Source organism: Lycium barbarum, chromosome 4 (assembly GCF_019175385.1).
Source record: "Lycium barbarum isolate Lr01 chromosome 4, ASM1917538v2, whole genome shotgun sequence".
Lineage (NCBI taxonomy): Eukaryota > Viridiplantae > Streptophyta > Magnoliopsida > Solanales > Solanaceae > Lycium > Lycium barbarum.
The window spans coordinates 35,634,501-35,647,733 of record NC_083340.1 but is presented as its reverse complement, the minus strand read 5'-3'; the positions used below and the strand labels follow the sequence as shown (position 1 = coordinate 35,647,733).

Here is a 13,233-nt window from a genome sequence, read left to right as displayed (position 1 = left end):
TGTTTTGATGGTTGAGGCCCTCCCTCGAATTAATGGGGTTAGGGTTAGCGGGGTTCGGTAATCCTCGTGGCCCGCTGCCTTCATTTTCGGCCACGATCTCGTTGTTGTTGACGTGACCAGATTGCCCACAGTTAGCCATTTGGTCCGTTTTTTCAGAGACGAACAGAAGAAGTTTTTTATTTTGACGGGTAAGATAGAGACCATGATCTAAGACCACTATTATCCTAGCCCCACAGTGGGCGCCAAACTGTTTACTCTGAATTTGGATAATCAATTGAATTTATGAGTGAGGTATAGGATATGTGGTTGTGCCTTAATCTATTTGATAGAGGAAAGAAATATATGAATATGCTATGAAGAAGCAACTGATAATCAGTGGTTTACTATAGATTTTGTATCTAGTAATATATGAATATTGTTTGATCAAGCAGATTTAAAAGATGGACACGATGATCCGGGCCAAAATCAGATGTTAGAGAGAGAAATTTTATATATCTTGCTATTACAAAAATGTTCTTGGTATGAGAAAGCCAACCCTTTAAAAGAGGGGCAATGACCCCTATTTATAGTATTGCCCCATGGGCTTCATACAACAAGTGTTTCTAAAAAATAAAGAAAAACTCTGAAATGGATTAGGTTGGATTAGATTGATCGTACGGTCTGACACCCGTACGATTGGCAGTTAACCATGGCAGGACGTTATCGACGCGTGGTGATACGCTCAAATTACACCTATTAATGGCATAACGCGGACGTTGTCAAATATAGTAACCCAACGAGGTTGGGGTCGAATCCCACAGGGAATATGGTGTGAAAAGGGTACTAAAATCGTAGATGCTAAGTTCTAGGTCTAACGGCTTAATCTGATAAGTTGTGTAAAAGTTGGTTTTTCTATGACTAGTTGCTAAATTATTGCTTTGGTGAATACTTATGGTAAAAGAAACTAAGGTTGTGTCCCCGTTAGATAGAGTGTATGATCATGGGTATTGATCTTGATATACTTGTAATGGATCATTATATGAATGCATTTAATCTCTATGTGAATCTCTACTATTTCTCAATAAATAAAGATTATATCTTTCTATGATTTTCCCAAATATAAGAAAGTGATTATGAAGAACGATTAATCGTGCCAAGTAAATTCCTCTTATTCCTAAGTGAATTTATTAAACAAAGTTTAAAGCTTTGAGTTCTTGTTAATTATTCTTACCAACCCTAATTATTTTTCCAAATAAAATTAGGGTTTATGGCTTTAATCAATGTTTGCAACCATTAATTATGAATGAAGAATGAAGAATAACTAAACCCTAATAATCCATTATTTGTATATCAATCACAACCCAATCACAAAACACCCATCATTAGGTTCACAACCCTAGTAAGAGAATTTAGTTACTCATGACGAAGAACAAGGAATAAGAAATTGAAGAATTCATAAGTGCTTACTTTGGAATGAAAAATGGATTGAGAATACTTGAATTGATGTTTGAATCTTCAAAAACTAGAGAGAATTTTATGTTCTAAGTCAAGAGACAAAAATATATTGAATTCTGAATATTAAAACCCTACAATGACTATTTATAGGTTTTGAAATTACATAAGTTACAGATTTTACACTTCAGTCCCGTCATGATGAAATACGGTCCGTAAATCACTTTACGGACCGTAAAGATGGTTTACGCCCTCGTCGTCTTCTCAGTTGTGTGGAACTCAACCTTCCAAAATACGGACCGTAAAGTAGTTTACGGTCCGTAAACTTCGTGGTCGTCTTTCACTTCGCTAATCTCAGACTTTCTGCCAGACGCTTGAATGCTAAATACGTGATGGAATACAGACCGTAAACTGGAATAAGGACCGTAAACCTCGCTCGTAAACCACCATCTTCTCAGTTTGACTTTCTGGTTCTGTTATCCTTAAACACGACCATGGAATACGGCCCGTATTGTAGAATACGGTCCGTAAACTTCAATTTACGACCATGATCTGCACTTCAACTGTGATCTTGCCAAATCTGTTCCTTCACCTGAAAAACACTAACAAACACGTAAAATCACATTGACTTGCTTAACAACAAGTAAAACTTATAGCCGAAAAGTATCGATTGTGGCGTAAACATCACGCCACATCAACACCCCCAACTTAAAGTATTTGCTTGTCCTCAAGCAAGCCATACCACGCAACGACTCAATCTAACACCTAGATATCACAGAATAAGAATGTCTACATCGGTTTTGCCTCGGAACTTCTAGCATGCATGTTTTCTTTCAACTGACCACCCCAACTGTCTATTGTACAGCAATATTACACACTTTAAAAATGTTATGACTGACCATGACGCTTCCAAACATGACATTACATTATCAAAAATATTATCATGCATACAAACACTACTTTCGGCAGTCACTTTAGTTTGCTCAATTCTCATCCTTATGCCCTCACATAGACCAAAGAATGCCCCAACACACATATATACGACAAGAATGGGACGAAAATGAACGAGAAGAGAAAGACACTCAACACTCACAAAGAATTCATATTCACACATGCAAATACCATAAGCTTGCCCTTATTTTCAGTGTTCTTATCCTAGGCTCGTTCGGTTGTGATCACATTAGGACTTGTTTCGGCTTGTAATGTAGGCTTAGGGATGGGTAGGATACTTTTTGGGTATTAGTGGCTCACCCTCCTTGACACTACAACATCTCTTTTACCCTGATTCGCCTCCTTTTTTTCCAGCCCCGTCTTTCCTTTAACGTTTTCGACCTCGATGTGGTTTTATTCCTATTCAACTAGCAATTCTTTTTGTGTTTCAATTTCCTGGTTTATATATATATATATATATATATATATATATTTATATTGTATCAACTACCACATCGACTCTCTACTAACAAAATTTCACCATCTCCCAACCTTTGTTCTCAACCTCTACTTCACATTTAATTTACCCCCAACTTAGGATTTTGCCTCGTCTACCTAGTAGTATCAAGGAGGAAACGGGTGCAAAGGTGGATGATTTTCATGACGGGTGATGTTTCATTTGGCTAGCCAAGAAAAAAGTCAAAAAGGCTCAAAAGGGGAAGACTAGTGATATTTTCAGCTTTTGGTGAGGCTTATTTAGGCAAAGTGACTTATTAACACAAAGAAAGCCTAAGATCATTTCACAACCAAACTAACTTTTGGATTTCAAACAAGACTAACCGGGCAAGTTCTAGATTATACATGTGTAAACAGAACAAAACTAACAACTCACACACACATCGGCATAAGGATAATCATTTTTACACTTGTGGCCTCCTAAGTAGCCATTCGTAACACACAATACCCCAATAATCACAATGTCATATCAAGAATCAATCATGTCAGACAATAACTATTCTAAGTATGCATTTTTCAAAAATTCTGAGGGGTCCAAAATTTTCAACAAACCACACACATGCCATCAGTTACAAAGTAACACCGACTAAGTCAAAATTATTCTACTCAACCTAAGCAACATCCTAAACATGCCAGTTTCAACAAAATAAACCCCCCTCAGGAAACGAAATCTGGCAAAGAAAAGCCGAGGGGGTTCCTAAACACATATTTACACTACCCTACTATCAATAAGTCCCACCCCCAACGAAAAATCAAACACTATCTCAGTGCTTCAAATATAAGAACAAGGGAGCAAGAAAGTACCTGAATGCTGTGAACATCTCATGGCTGGCCCGCTGCATCTGGCGGCTGACTTGCGGACTGTCCAGGTTGGCGCTGCGGCTCAACCAATGACTGAAAGATCGCCTGCTGCAGATCCTTCTTTTCAGTCTTTTTTAATCTTCTGGCCAACTCCTCCGAGTCCTCAGATGACTCACTGACCCTCTTTCCAGTACCGCGAACAAAAGGTTCCGCATCCTCCGTCTCCTCCTCAGAATCCAGCAAATCCAGCACCTTAAACGTACTAGGCAAAATGGCCCGCGGTGCTGGTGCGGCTACCATCCCGTGCATCTTGAGTGTGTCAAGCTCCTTTTTCAGCTTCTCCAACTCACTCCTCAAAGAACTAGACTCCCCACCGGGTGCGGTCTGCTCTCGAGTCAACAATCTCGCCTCAAAGTTGTCTAGTCGAGCCTGATACACCTCGTGCTTTTTCTCAAACTCCGCACAGATTTCTGTGGTTGCCTCAGTGACCAGTTGCTGCACTATCATCGCCACCTTCGGCCTGAATTGTTGCAAGATTTTGTCTACTTGCCTTTCGGTCCGCACCGCTTTGATTGCGATTTGGCTGTAGTTAGCAGGGATGAAGTGTAGCAACCCCACCTCTGGATCAACAGGCTCGGCTGTCGCAGCAGCAGTGGCGGACCCCGAAGGAGGATCCTGAGTGGCTGGAAGTGGTGGTGGAGGCCTTGCCTCCGAAACAGCTAGTGTGGCTGCATCACCCTGTGTACCGACAGTAGATGGAGCACCTGTCGTGGGAGCCTCCGGTCCAGTAGCGGCAGCACCAAACTCGGAACCTCCTGGATCAGTCCCATAAGCACGGCTCGGACTCCACTCTAACTGAGTGTCGTCCTCATCACCGGACTGATCTGCCTCCCGGTCCTTTTTGCTTACCGGCTTGTTTTTTCTCCAATCCCCCACATGTGCGGCTGTAATGGTACCGTCCCATTCTGGAAGCGGAATTATTCTTGCCCGTCGACACAATTCCGTGATAAGGCACGGAAAGACCATGTTCTGGTTTGGCTTGTGTGCCCGGACATGCAGCTCCTCCGCTATCAATTCCCCAATATCCATCGGGTATCTCGACATGAAGGATGCAATAGTGACTGCCTGATTGGTGGAAAGGGTATTATCTGCCTATGTTGGAGTGATCCGATACCGCAGCAAAGTCCACCAAAATTTGGCCTCCGTGGACAAACAGCTCTTAGCAATCTTAACCTTCCCATCGTTAGTCCATTTCTGCTCATGTGGCTCGGATGTGATGAGTGCTGCAGTCCATTGCCTGACGGATTTGTTGTCCTTCCTGTTTCGTTTGTCTAAGAACAGGCTCAGATCAGAGGGAGCTACAAAGCCATCGCCAAACAGGACCCTGTTGATGGCTTTGGCGGAGATATTAACCAAGGAGTTCCGAACCGTCACATTCTCCAGCATTGGGATCTGATGCCAGGCAAGACTTGGCTTTTTCATCGACCTCAAGACGGCCCCATAGGATGCATAGAACTCCCGCACAATATGCGGAGCATATTCTCCCGGCTCATGAGTGAAGGCATCTAATTTGTATCCTTTGATGGTATCATCCAGCTGTGGATGTGCTGAAATACCATCGAAGATCAGCCGTCGTTCTTCAAATATTTTCCTCGATGGCTGCCCACCATTCTCAGACCCGACCATCCCTTGGTCATACAACTCCTTTGACCCCTTTACCGAGAACCGCAGCTTCTCGTCATCCAAATGTTTGGTCCTGACGACCACCTTACGACCCTTCGGTGGCGTACCATCAACCGGATCACTGCCCTCACTAGGCCCTGCTGAGTCACTCTCTGGTGGAGTCTGGGTGGCTGCCCCCCTGCTTGATGCTTCCGCGTCAGAATCCCCCTCTTCAGACTGGGAGGCTTCCGACGCAGATTTTGATGGAGTCATGGGTGAGGGCAGGGTTGATGTGGTTGCCATTTTGTCTTGGGTAGGGTCCCCCCGGACTTTAGGTGGCGGTATAACCTCGGCGTACTCGGATCCTGATTGTTCCCCTTCCGAAGTGGAAGGTTCATCTATCAATCTTGAATCCGAGCGCGCTCTCTGTTTCTTGCCCGTGCTGTGGGCCCCCGCTCTCGTTGCTTTTCTTTTTTGACCCATTCCTGCAAAAGACACCACATATCAGTTATTATTGAACAATCAACCAAAGATAAGAATATATGACTGTGCACAGAATACATGTTCTGTCTGTGGTCGTAAACACAAAAGACTGACCGTAAACTGGTTTACGGTCCGTAAACTGCGATCGTAAATTGAGCAATCATCTGCAGAACATTCTGTCCCCTGGTGAAATCCTAAATACGGACCGTAAACTGGTTTACGGTCCGTAAAGTCAGATCGTAAACTAGGATTCATTCTGTCCACTTAACATGCTTAAATACGGACCGTAAAGTGCAATACGGTCCGTAATGTGCAATCGTAATTCGCACCACAGACACACCTATTTTGATTTCACAATTTCATATCATATCTCGGTTTCACATTGTGTTGGGGTTTAGGCTACTCAGACTTTGCCTATTTTTCTATCAATATTCATAATTCCCGCGAGTGTCAAGCCATTGGTGGGCAGACCAAAAACTTCAAATTTTGAAGTATGGAATGCCCTCCAACCCATTTGGGTGTTATTAACAATTACCCACGAGAATTAAAAAAATTGAACACCTCTATCCCCTCACTAGATCATTAACCAAGGGAATTAAGCACTTAATTTCACCAACCTAGTCTAAACAATCACTTACCACCAAGTTCAAGTTCACAGATAACAAAGAAGGATGGGGAGCATGAGTCATACCTTTCAATGATGAATCAGACCACTAGAAACACAGATTTGTAGAGCACCACTGCAATCACACACGAAATTAAACCTAGGGCAGAGGGAGATTTCGAATTCTTGGTGAGATGGAATTTTTGGTGGGCTGGGTTTTGATTTTTACGGCCCGTATTGGTGGAGTTTTCGTATTTATGGTGGTTAGGAAGATGGAAGGTGATGGTTTAATGGTGGGTAGACGTGGGGATGGAATAGAAGTTGAAAGGGAAGTCGTGAAAATGGAGGGAGACGTGAAGGTGAGGTGAAATAATGGAGGGAAGTTGATGCGGTGAGATGGTGTGTATATACCCTTTGGTTTAATTTGCATGTTATTTAAACCTGTGTTACTTGTTTTTTTTTATTTCTAAATACGGTCCGTATATCGATTTACGGCCCGTATTTAGAGATGTTATTGTGGGCAGTACACTGTATTGTCTCATGTTAGTTTACGTTCAGGTTTACGGACCGTATTGTGAAATACGGTCCGTCCTACGTGGTCGTAAACCAGCATGTTACATTACAGTGCTCACTGTTTTGCAGCATTGTTAAATACGCTCTGTGGTACGAGCCGTATTATGAAATACGGTCCGTATACTTCAGGCGCCTTTTGCAATGTTGCAGAACAGTGTCTGATAACTGAACTTACCTGCATCTCAGCAGAATTTTTCTGTCACATATTCCTGCACCAAAACAACCATTACCCTATATGTACGAAGAACAACAAATAAAAATAAACATTACACTTGGGTTGCCTCCCAAGAAGCGCTTGATTTAACGTCGACGGTGGTAACCAATCACTCCTTCTCTTAGTACACCAGATCATTGTTCGTGCCGAGGTGTTTCAACTTGTAGCGATCAACAATCCTATCCTCCGAAACCATTCCGTGGTAGTGTTTCAATCTCTGCCCATTCACCTTAAATGTACCATCTCCGGACTTCAATTCAACCGCGCCATGGGGTGAGGCACCTACCACCTCAAACGGACCAGACCACCTGGATTTAAGCTTACCTGGTAGCAACTTCAGCCGAGAGTTAAACAATAATACAGAGTCGCCCTTGTAGAACTCTCGCTTCAGAATCTTCTTGTCATGGTATTGCTTCATCCTTTCTTTATAAAGGGCTGCACTCTCATATGCCTGGTACCGAAATTCATCCATCTCATTCAATTGAAACAACCGCAGCTTGGTTGCTTTCTCCCAATCCATGTTCAGCTTCTTCAACGCCCACATAGCTTTGTGTTCAAGTTCAACCGGCAAGTGACAAGCTTTTCCGAATACAAGCTTGAAGGGTGAAGTCCCAATTGGAGTCTTGAAAGCAGTCCGGTATGCCCATAGAGCGTCATCGAGCTTGCGGGCCCAATCAGTTCTATTGGCATTAACTGTCTTTGCTAGAATACTTTTAATCTCCCTATTGGACACTTCAACCTGTCCACTTGTCTGAGGGTGATACGGCGTTGCCACCCAATGCTTTACACCATATTTCTCCATTAGTCCCGCGAACGCTTTATTGCAAAAGTGGGATCCACCATCGCTGATTATCGCCCTCGGAGTCCCAAAACGAGTAAATATGTTCTTCTTAAGGAACCCCATAACACTCTTGGCCTCATTATTGGGTAAAGCCACCGCCTCAATCCATTTTGACACATAATCCACAGCTACCAAGATGTATTTCATTCCACCAGAACTCACAAAAGGTCCCATAAAGTCGATCCCCCAGACATCGAACACTTCCACCTCCATAACAAAATTCATAGGCATCTCTTGCCTTCTGCCGATATTCCCTTGCCTTTGACATTGATCACAGGACCGCACCAAAAGATTAGCATCATGAAAAATAGTCGGCCAGTAATAGCCGCACTCAAGTACCTTGGCTGCAGTCCGGTTTCCGCTATGATGACCCCCAACAGGAGAGTCATGGCATGCCTTTAGAATTGCCATTACTTCACTTTCCGGAACACAACGCCGAATGATGTTATCAGCGCATGTGCGGAACAAATAAGGCTCGTCCCAATAGTACTGTCGAGCATCCCGCAAGAATTTCTTCTTTTGGTAAGTTTTGATATCATCGGGAACTATACCTGTTACCAAATAATTGGCAAAATCAGCATACCATGGTGCTACCTCATTTGACACCGCCAACACCCTCTCGTCTGGAAAAACATCATATATATCAAGCTCATCAGACGGTCTCCCAGCTTCTTCAAGCCGAGAGAGATGGTCAGCCACCTGGTTTTCAGTGCCCTTTCGGTCTTTTACCTCAAAATCGAACTCTTGCAGCAGTAGCACCCATCTGATCAGTCGCGGCTTTGCTTCCTTCTTTGCCATGAGGTATCTCAAGGCTGCATGATCAGTATGAACCACAACTTTGGACCCCAACAAGTAGGCCCGAAATTTCTCGAAGGCAAACACAATGGCAAGCAGCTCTTGCTCCGTCACTGTGTAATTCATCTGTGCAGCATTCAGCGTTCTGCTAGCATAATAGATCGGGTGCATAATTTTATTGTGCCTCTGCCCAAGCACAGCACCTATTGCGAAACCACTAGCATCACACATCAGTTCGAATGGTAGGGACCAGTCAGGAGCAACAATAATAGGAGCAGTAGTGAGACGCACTTTTAACTCCTCAAACGCCTTGTGGCACTTCTCATCAAACACAAATTTAGCCTCTTTTTCGAGAAGCTTGCATAAAGGATTGACAACTTTAGAGAAATCTTTGATGAAGCGTCTGTAGAACCCAGCATGCCCCAAGAAACTTCGGACACCTTTGACTGAGATAGGTGGAGGAAGTTTGGAGATCACATCAATTTTTGCTTGATCGACCTCGATTCCCTTTTCAGAGATTTTGTGACCGAGGACGATTCCTTCCTTCACCATAAAATGGCATTTCTCCCAGTTCAGCACCAGATTAGTCTCTTCACACCTTTTTAGCACTTGACCCAGATGGCCAAGACAATCATCAAATGAGTCACCCACCACGGAAAAATCATCCATGAACACCTCCAAGAAATCCTCCACCATGTCGGACAAGATTGACATCATGCACCTCTGAAAGGTCGCTGGTGCATTACACAAACCAAAAGGCATCCGGCTGAATGCAAATGTCCCATAAGGACAAGTGAACGTGGTCTTCTCCTGATCTTCCAGAGCAATGTTGATCTGATTGTAACCCGAGTAACCATCAAGCAAACAATAATAAGAACGCCCAGCTAGTCTTGCTCGTGGCTGTGTTGAGCTTGCGATAATCCATGCAAACTCTCCAACCGGTGACAGTTCTGGTCGGGATCAACTCATTCTTAGCATTCGGTACAACAGTGATGCCGCCCTTCTTAGGAACACATTGGACCGGGCTCACCCATTTACTATCAGCGATCGGGAAAACCACGCCTGCATCTAGCCATTTGATGATTTCTTTCTTGACGACCTCTTGCATATTCTCATTTAGTCGCCTCTGATGCTCTACACTTGGTTTGCTGCCCTCCTCCAACTGAATTTTGTGCTCACAGATCCCAGATGGGATACCTCGAATATCTAATATGGTCCAACCAATAGCACGCCTATACTCCCTCAATACCTCCAAAAGCTGCACAATCTGCTCCTCAGTCAATGAAGCTGAAACAATCACCGGTAATGTGCCGTCAAGACCAAGGAACTCATATTTCATGTGTGACGAGAGCTGCTTAAGCTCCAACTTAGGTGGCTCAATGATTGAAGGCTTTGCTGGAGGAGTTGTTTATTTTCCAGATCAAGACTCAGCTTCTTTGGGTGGTATGTGTATGAGCCCAACCCAACAAGTGAGTTAACTGTCTCCTCATAGCCTTCCATGTCTTCAGCATCGAAATTCATCAGAATGCCAGCCAAAGCCTGACCTAAGCTCTCTTCTTCCATTTTGAACTCCACTGCATCATCAACTACATCAAATGAATCAATTACCGAAATGCTCTCATAAGCACTTAGTAACTTCATCCCTTTGCTAGCCTGAAAAGTCACTTCTTCATTGTTGACTCGAAACTTGATTTCATTTTTCTTAGAATCCATCAGAGCCCTCCCTGTAGCAAGGAAAGGCCTCCCCAGAATGATAGGAATGTCTCGATCAACAGCACAGTCAAGAATCACAAAGTCAGCGGGCAACAAAAACTCACCAACCCGCACAATCACATCATCAACCACCCCAACAGGTCTTTTGATAGACCTATCAGCCATCTGCAACCTCATCGTAGTCGGCCTTGGCATTCCCAAACCTGACTGCTTATATATAGCAAGGGGCATCAAATTTATACTCGCCCCATTATCACACAAAGCACGAGCAAAGTCATGGTACCCAATAGAACAAGGAATGGTGAACGCCCCAGGATCTCCCTTTTTCTGAAGAGTTGTGGTTGAGATAATAGAACTCACAGTGTGAGTCAAACTCACGGTTTCATGTTGAACCGTCTTCTTCTTGGTCAGCAACTCCTTCAGATACTTTGCAAAACCGGGCATCTCCTTGACAGCTTCCAAGAAGGGAAAATTTAGAGATAACTACTTCAGCTGATCATAAAATTTCTCAAACTTAGCATCTTCATTCTTCTTTACCAACCTCTGAGGAAAAGGAGGTTTAGATTTGAAGAGCTGTGTCAAAGGGCGAAGAGCCCCTTTTACAGCCTGCTTGCTAGTGTCATCAGCTTCTCTTACTATCTCTGGAATATCAGCAACCTTCTTGTCAGCAAGGATCTCATCAGCAATAATAGGTGCGTTAGACTGCACCTCATTCTCATCATCTATCGGCTCAAGATCAATCACCTCTTCAGCAGCTCCCTATATTGTTTTACCACTTCTAGTGGTAATGGCAAACACATTGTTTAAACCGCCTCCCCCATTCTTCGAATTTGGGATGGTGTCACTTGGAAGTCCTCCCTTTTTCAGAGGGTGCTGCTCTCTAGAAATATCCCTCATCTGCGACTCAAGCTTCTGAATAGCCGCTGTATGAGAGCCCACTATTTCTGTCAACCCGGATAAAGTCCTCTTAGACTTTGATTGATTAGCCAGAATCTTCTCAAGCATTGCTTCAACTTTCGAACTACCCTGCTCTGATGCTTGCCCTTTTGGTGGTATATAAGGATTGGAACTCTTGTTCCCAAAATTGTTGCTGTTGTTGTAGCTCCCTTGGTTCGTACCACCATAGTTATTGTTGTAGGTCCCAGAGTTGTTGTAAGCACCTTGACCTTGCTGAGGTCTCCATTGATTCTGATTCTGATTCTGATAGCCACCTTGGTAATTCTGTCGCTGATAACCCCCTTGAGAGTTATTAACATAGTTAGCATCTTCAACCTGCATAGGTGGCCCTTCAAGGAACTGACCATCTGGAGCATGGTATATCCCTTTTGGCAAAACTGCATCTTCCTCACAAACATTTACCTTCTTGATTTGAGACTCATCAAACTTCTTCGTCAGCAAGGAGATATTTGTTGCAAGTTCTGCCAATGTTTGCTTGGTATCCTGATTCTCCTTCACTATATTCTAGAGCATAGCACTACCATATGGTACCACATCAGCATTGTTCGAGTGCCAAGCCTGATTATGAGTTGTCAGCTTGTTGAGTATTATGGTCACTCGTCGGAAGGTCTTGTTCATAAAACACCCATCAGCCGCATTGTTGGCCACTGACTGTGTCACTGGATATAACCCTCGGTAGAACTTCTCCATCAATATATTTTCCGGAAAACCATGATTTGGGATCTTCTGTAGATATTCTTTGAACCTCTCCCAGGCTTCATATAGTTGTTCCCCCGGTCGCTGCTTGAATTCATATATCTTGTCTCGAATCTCAGCCTTCTTACTAGGGGGATACCACTTTTTAAGAAACACAGTAACCATCTCTGCCCATGAAGTAATTGAATTTCGGGGCAGCTTCTCGAACCATGTTCTAGCCTCTCCAGCTAAGGAATACTTGAATAGCCTCAACCGAATAGCATCTTGTGGAACATTGTTCTGGACGTGATTAGCACACACATCCACAAAATTTTTCAAATGACGTTGAGGGTCATTCTCGGTAGAGTTCCGAAAGTACCCCTCAAGTTTCAGCAGCTGATAAAGAGATGAGTCAATTTTCACAGTAGCCGCTCCAACTCGAGGTTGAACAATGGCAGATGCATAGTCATCCTCTTGAACCAGTTCAGCAAAAATATTCTCATCATCAGATTCATCCGTTTGATTATTCAACCGATTCACCTGATTACCCGCACGCTGATTCTGCTGATTTTGATTCATGATCACCTGGTTTACACAGAGTAGCAAACCAGGTGTGATGGAATAAGCAAAAGACTTTAATCAAAGCAAACACTATTTAGTAATTTCAAAACCGTATTCCCCGGCAACGGCGCTAAAATTTGATACGCTCAAATTACACCTATTAATGGCATAACGCGGACGTTGTCAAATATAGTAACCCAACGAGGTTAGGGTCGAATCCCACAGGGAATATGGTGTGAAAAGGGTACTAAAATCGTAGATGCTAAGTTCTAGGTCTAATGGCTTAATCTGATAAGTTGTGTAAAAGTTAGTTTTTCTATGACTAGTTGCTAAATTATTGCTTTGGTGAATACTTATGGTAAAAGAAACTAAGGTTGTGTCCCCGTTAGATAGAGTGTATGATCATGGGTATTGATCTTGATATACTTGTAATGGATCATTATATGAATGCATTTAATCTCTATGTGAATCTCTACT

General features: G+C 43.2%; 1 non-coding gene across 1 annotated transcript; it reads left to right on the top strand.

The window, feature by feature from the left end:
* The first annotated feature begins 12,226 nt into the window (after positions 1-12,226).
* On the top strand, positions 12,227-12,332 carry LOC132638954 (small nucleolar RNA R71). The gene has a single exon (XR_009582009.1). It is a non-coding gene; the product is annotated as a small nucleolar RNA R71 (small nucleolar RNA).
* Positions 12,333-13,233: the final 901 nt, after the last annotated feature.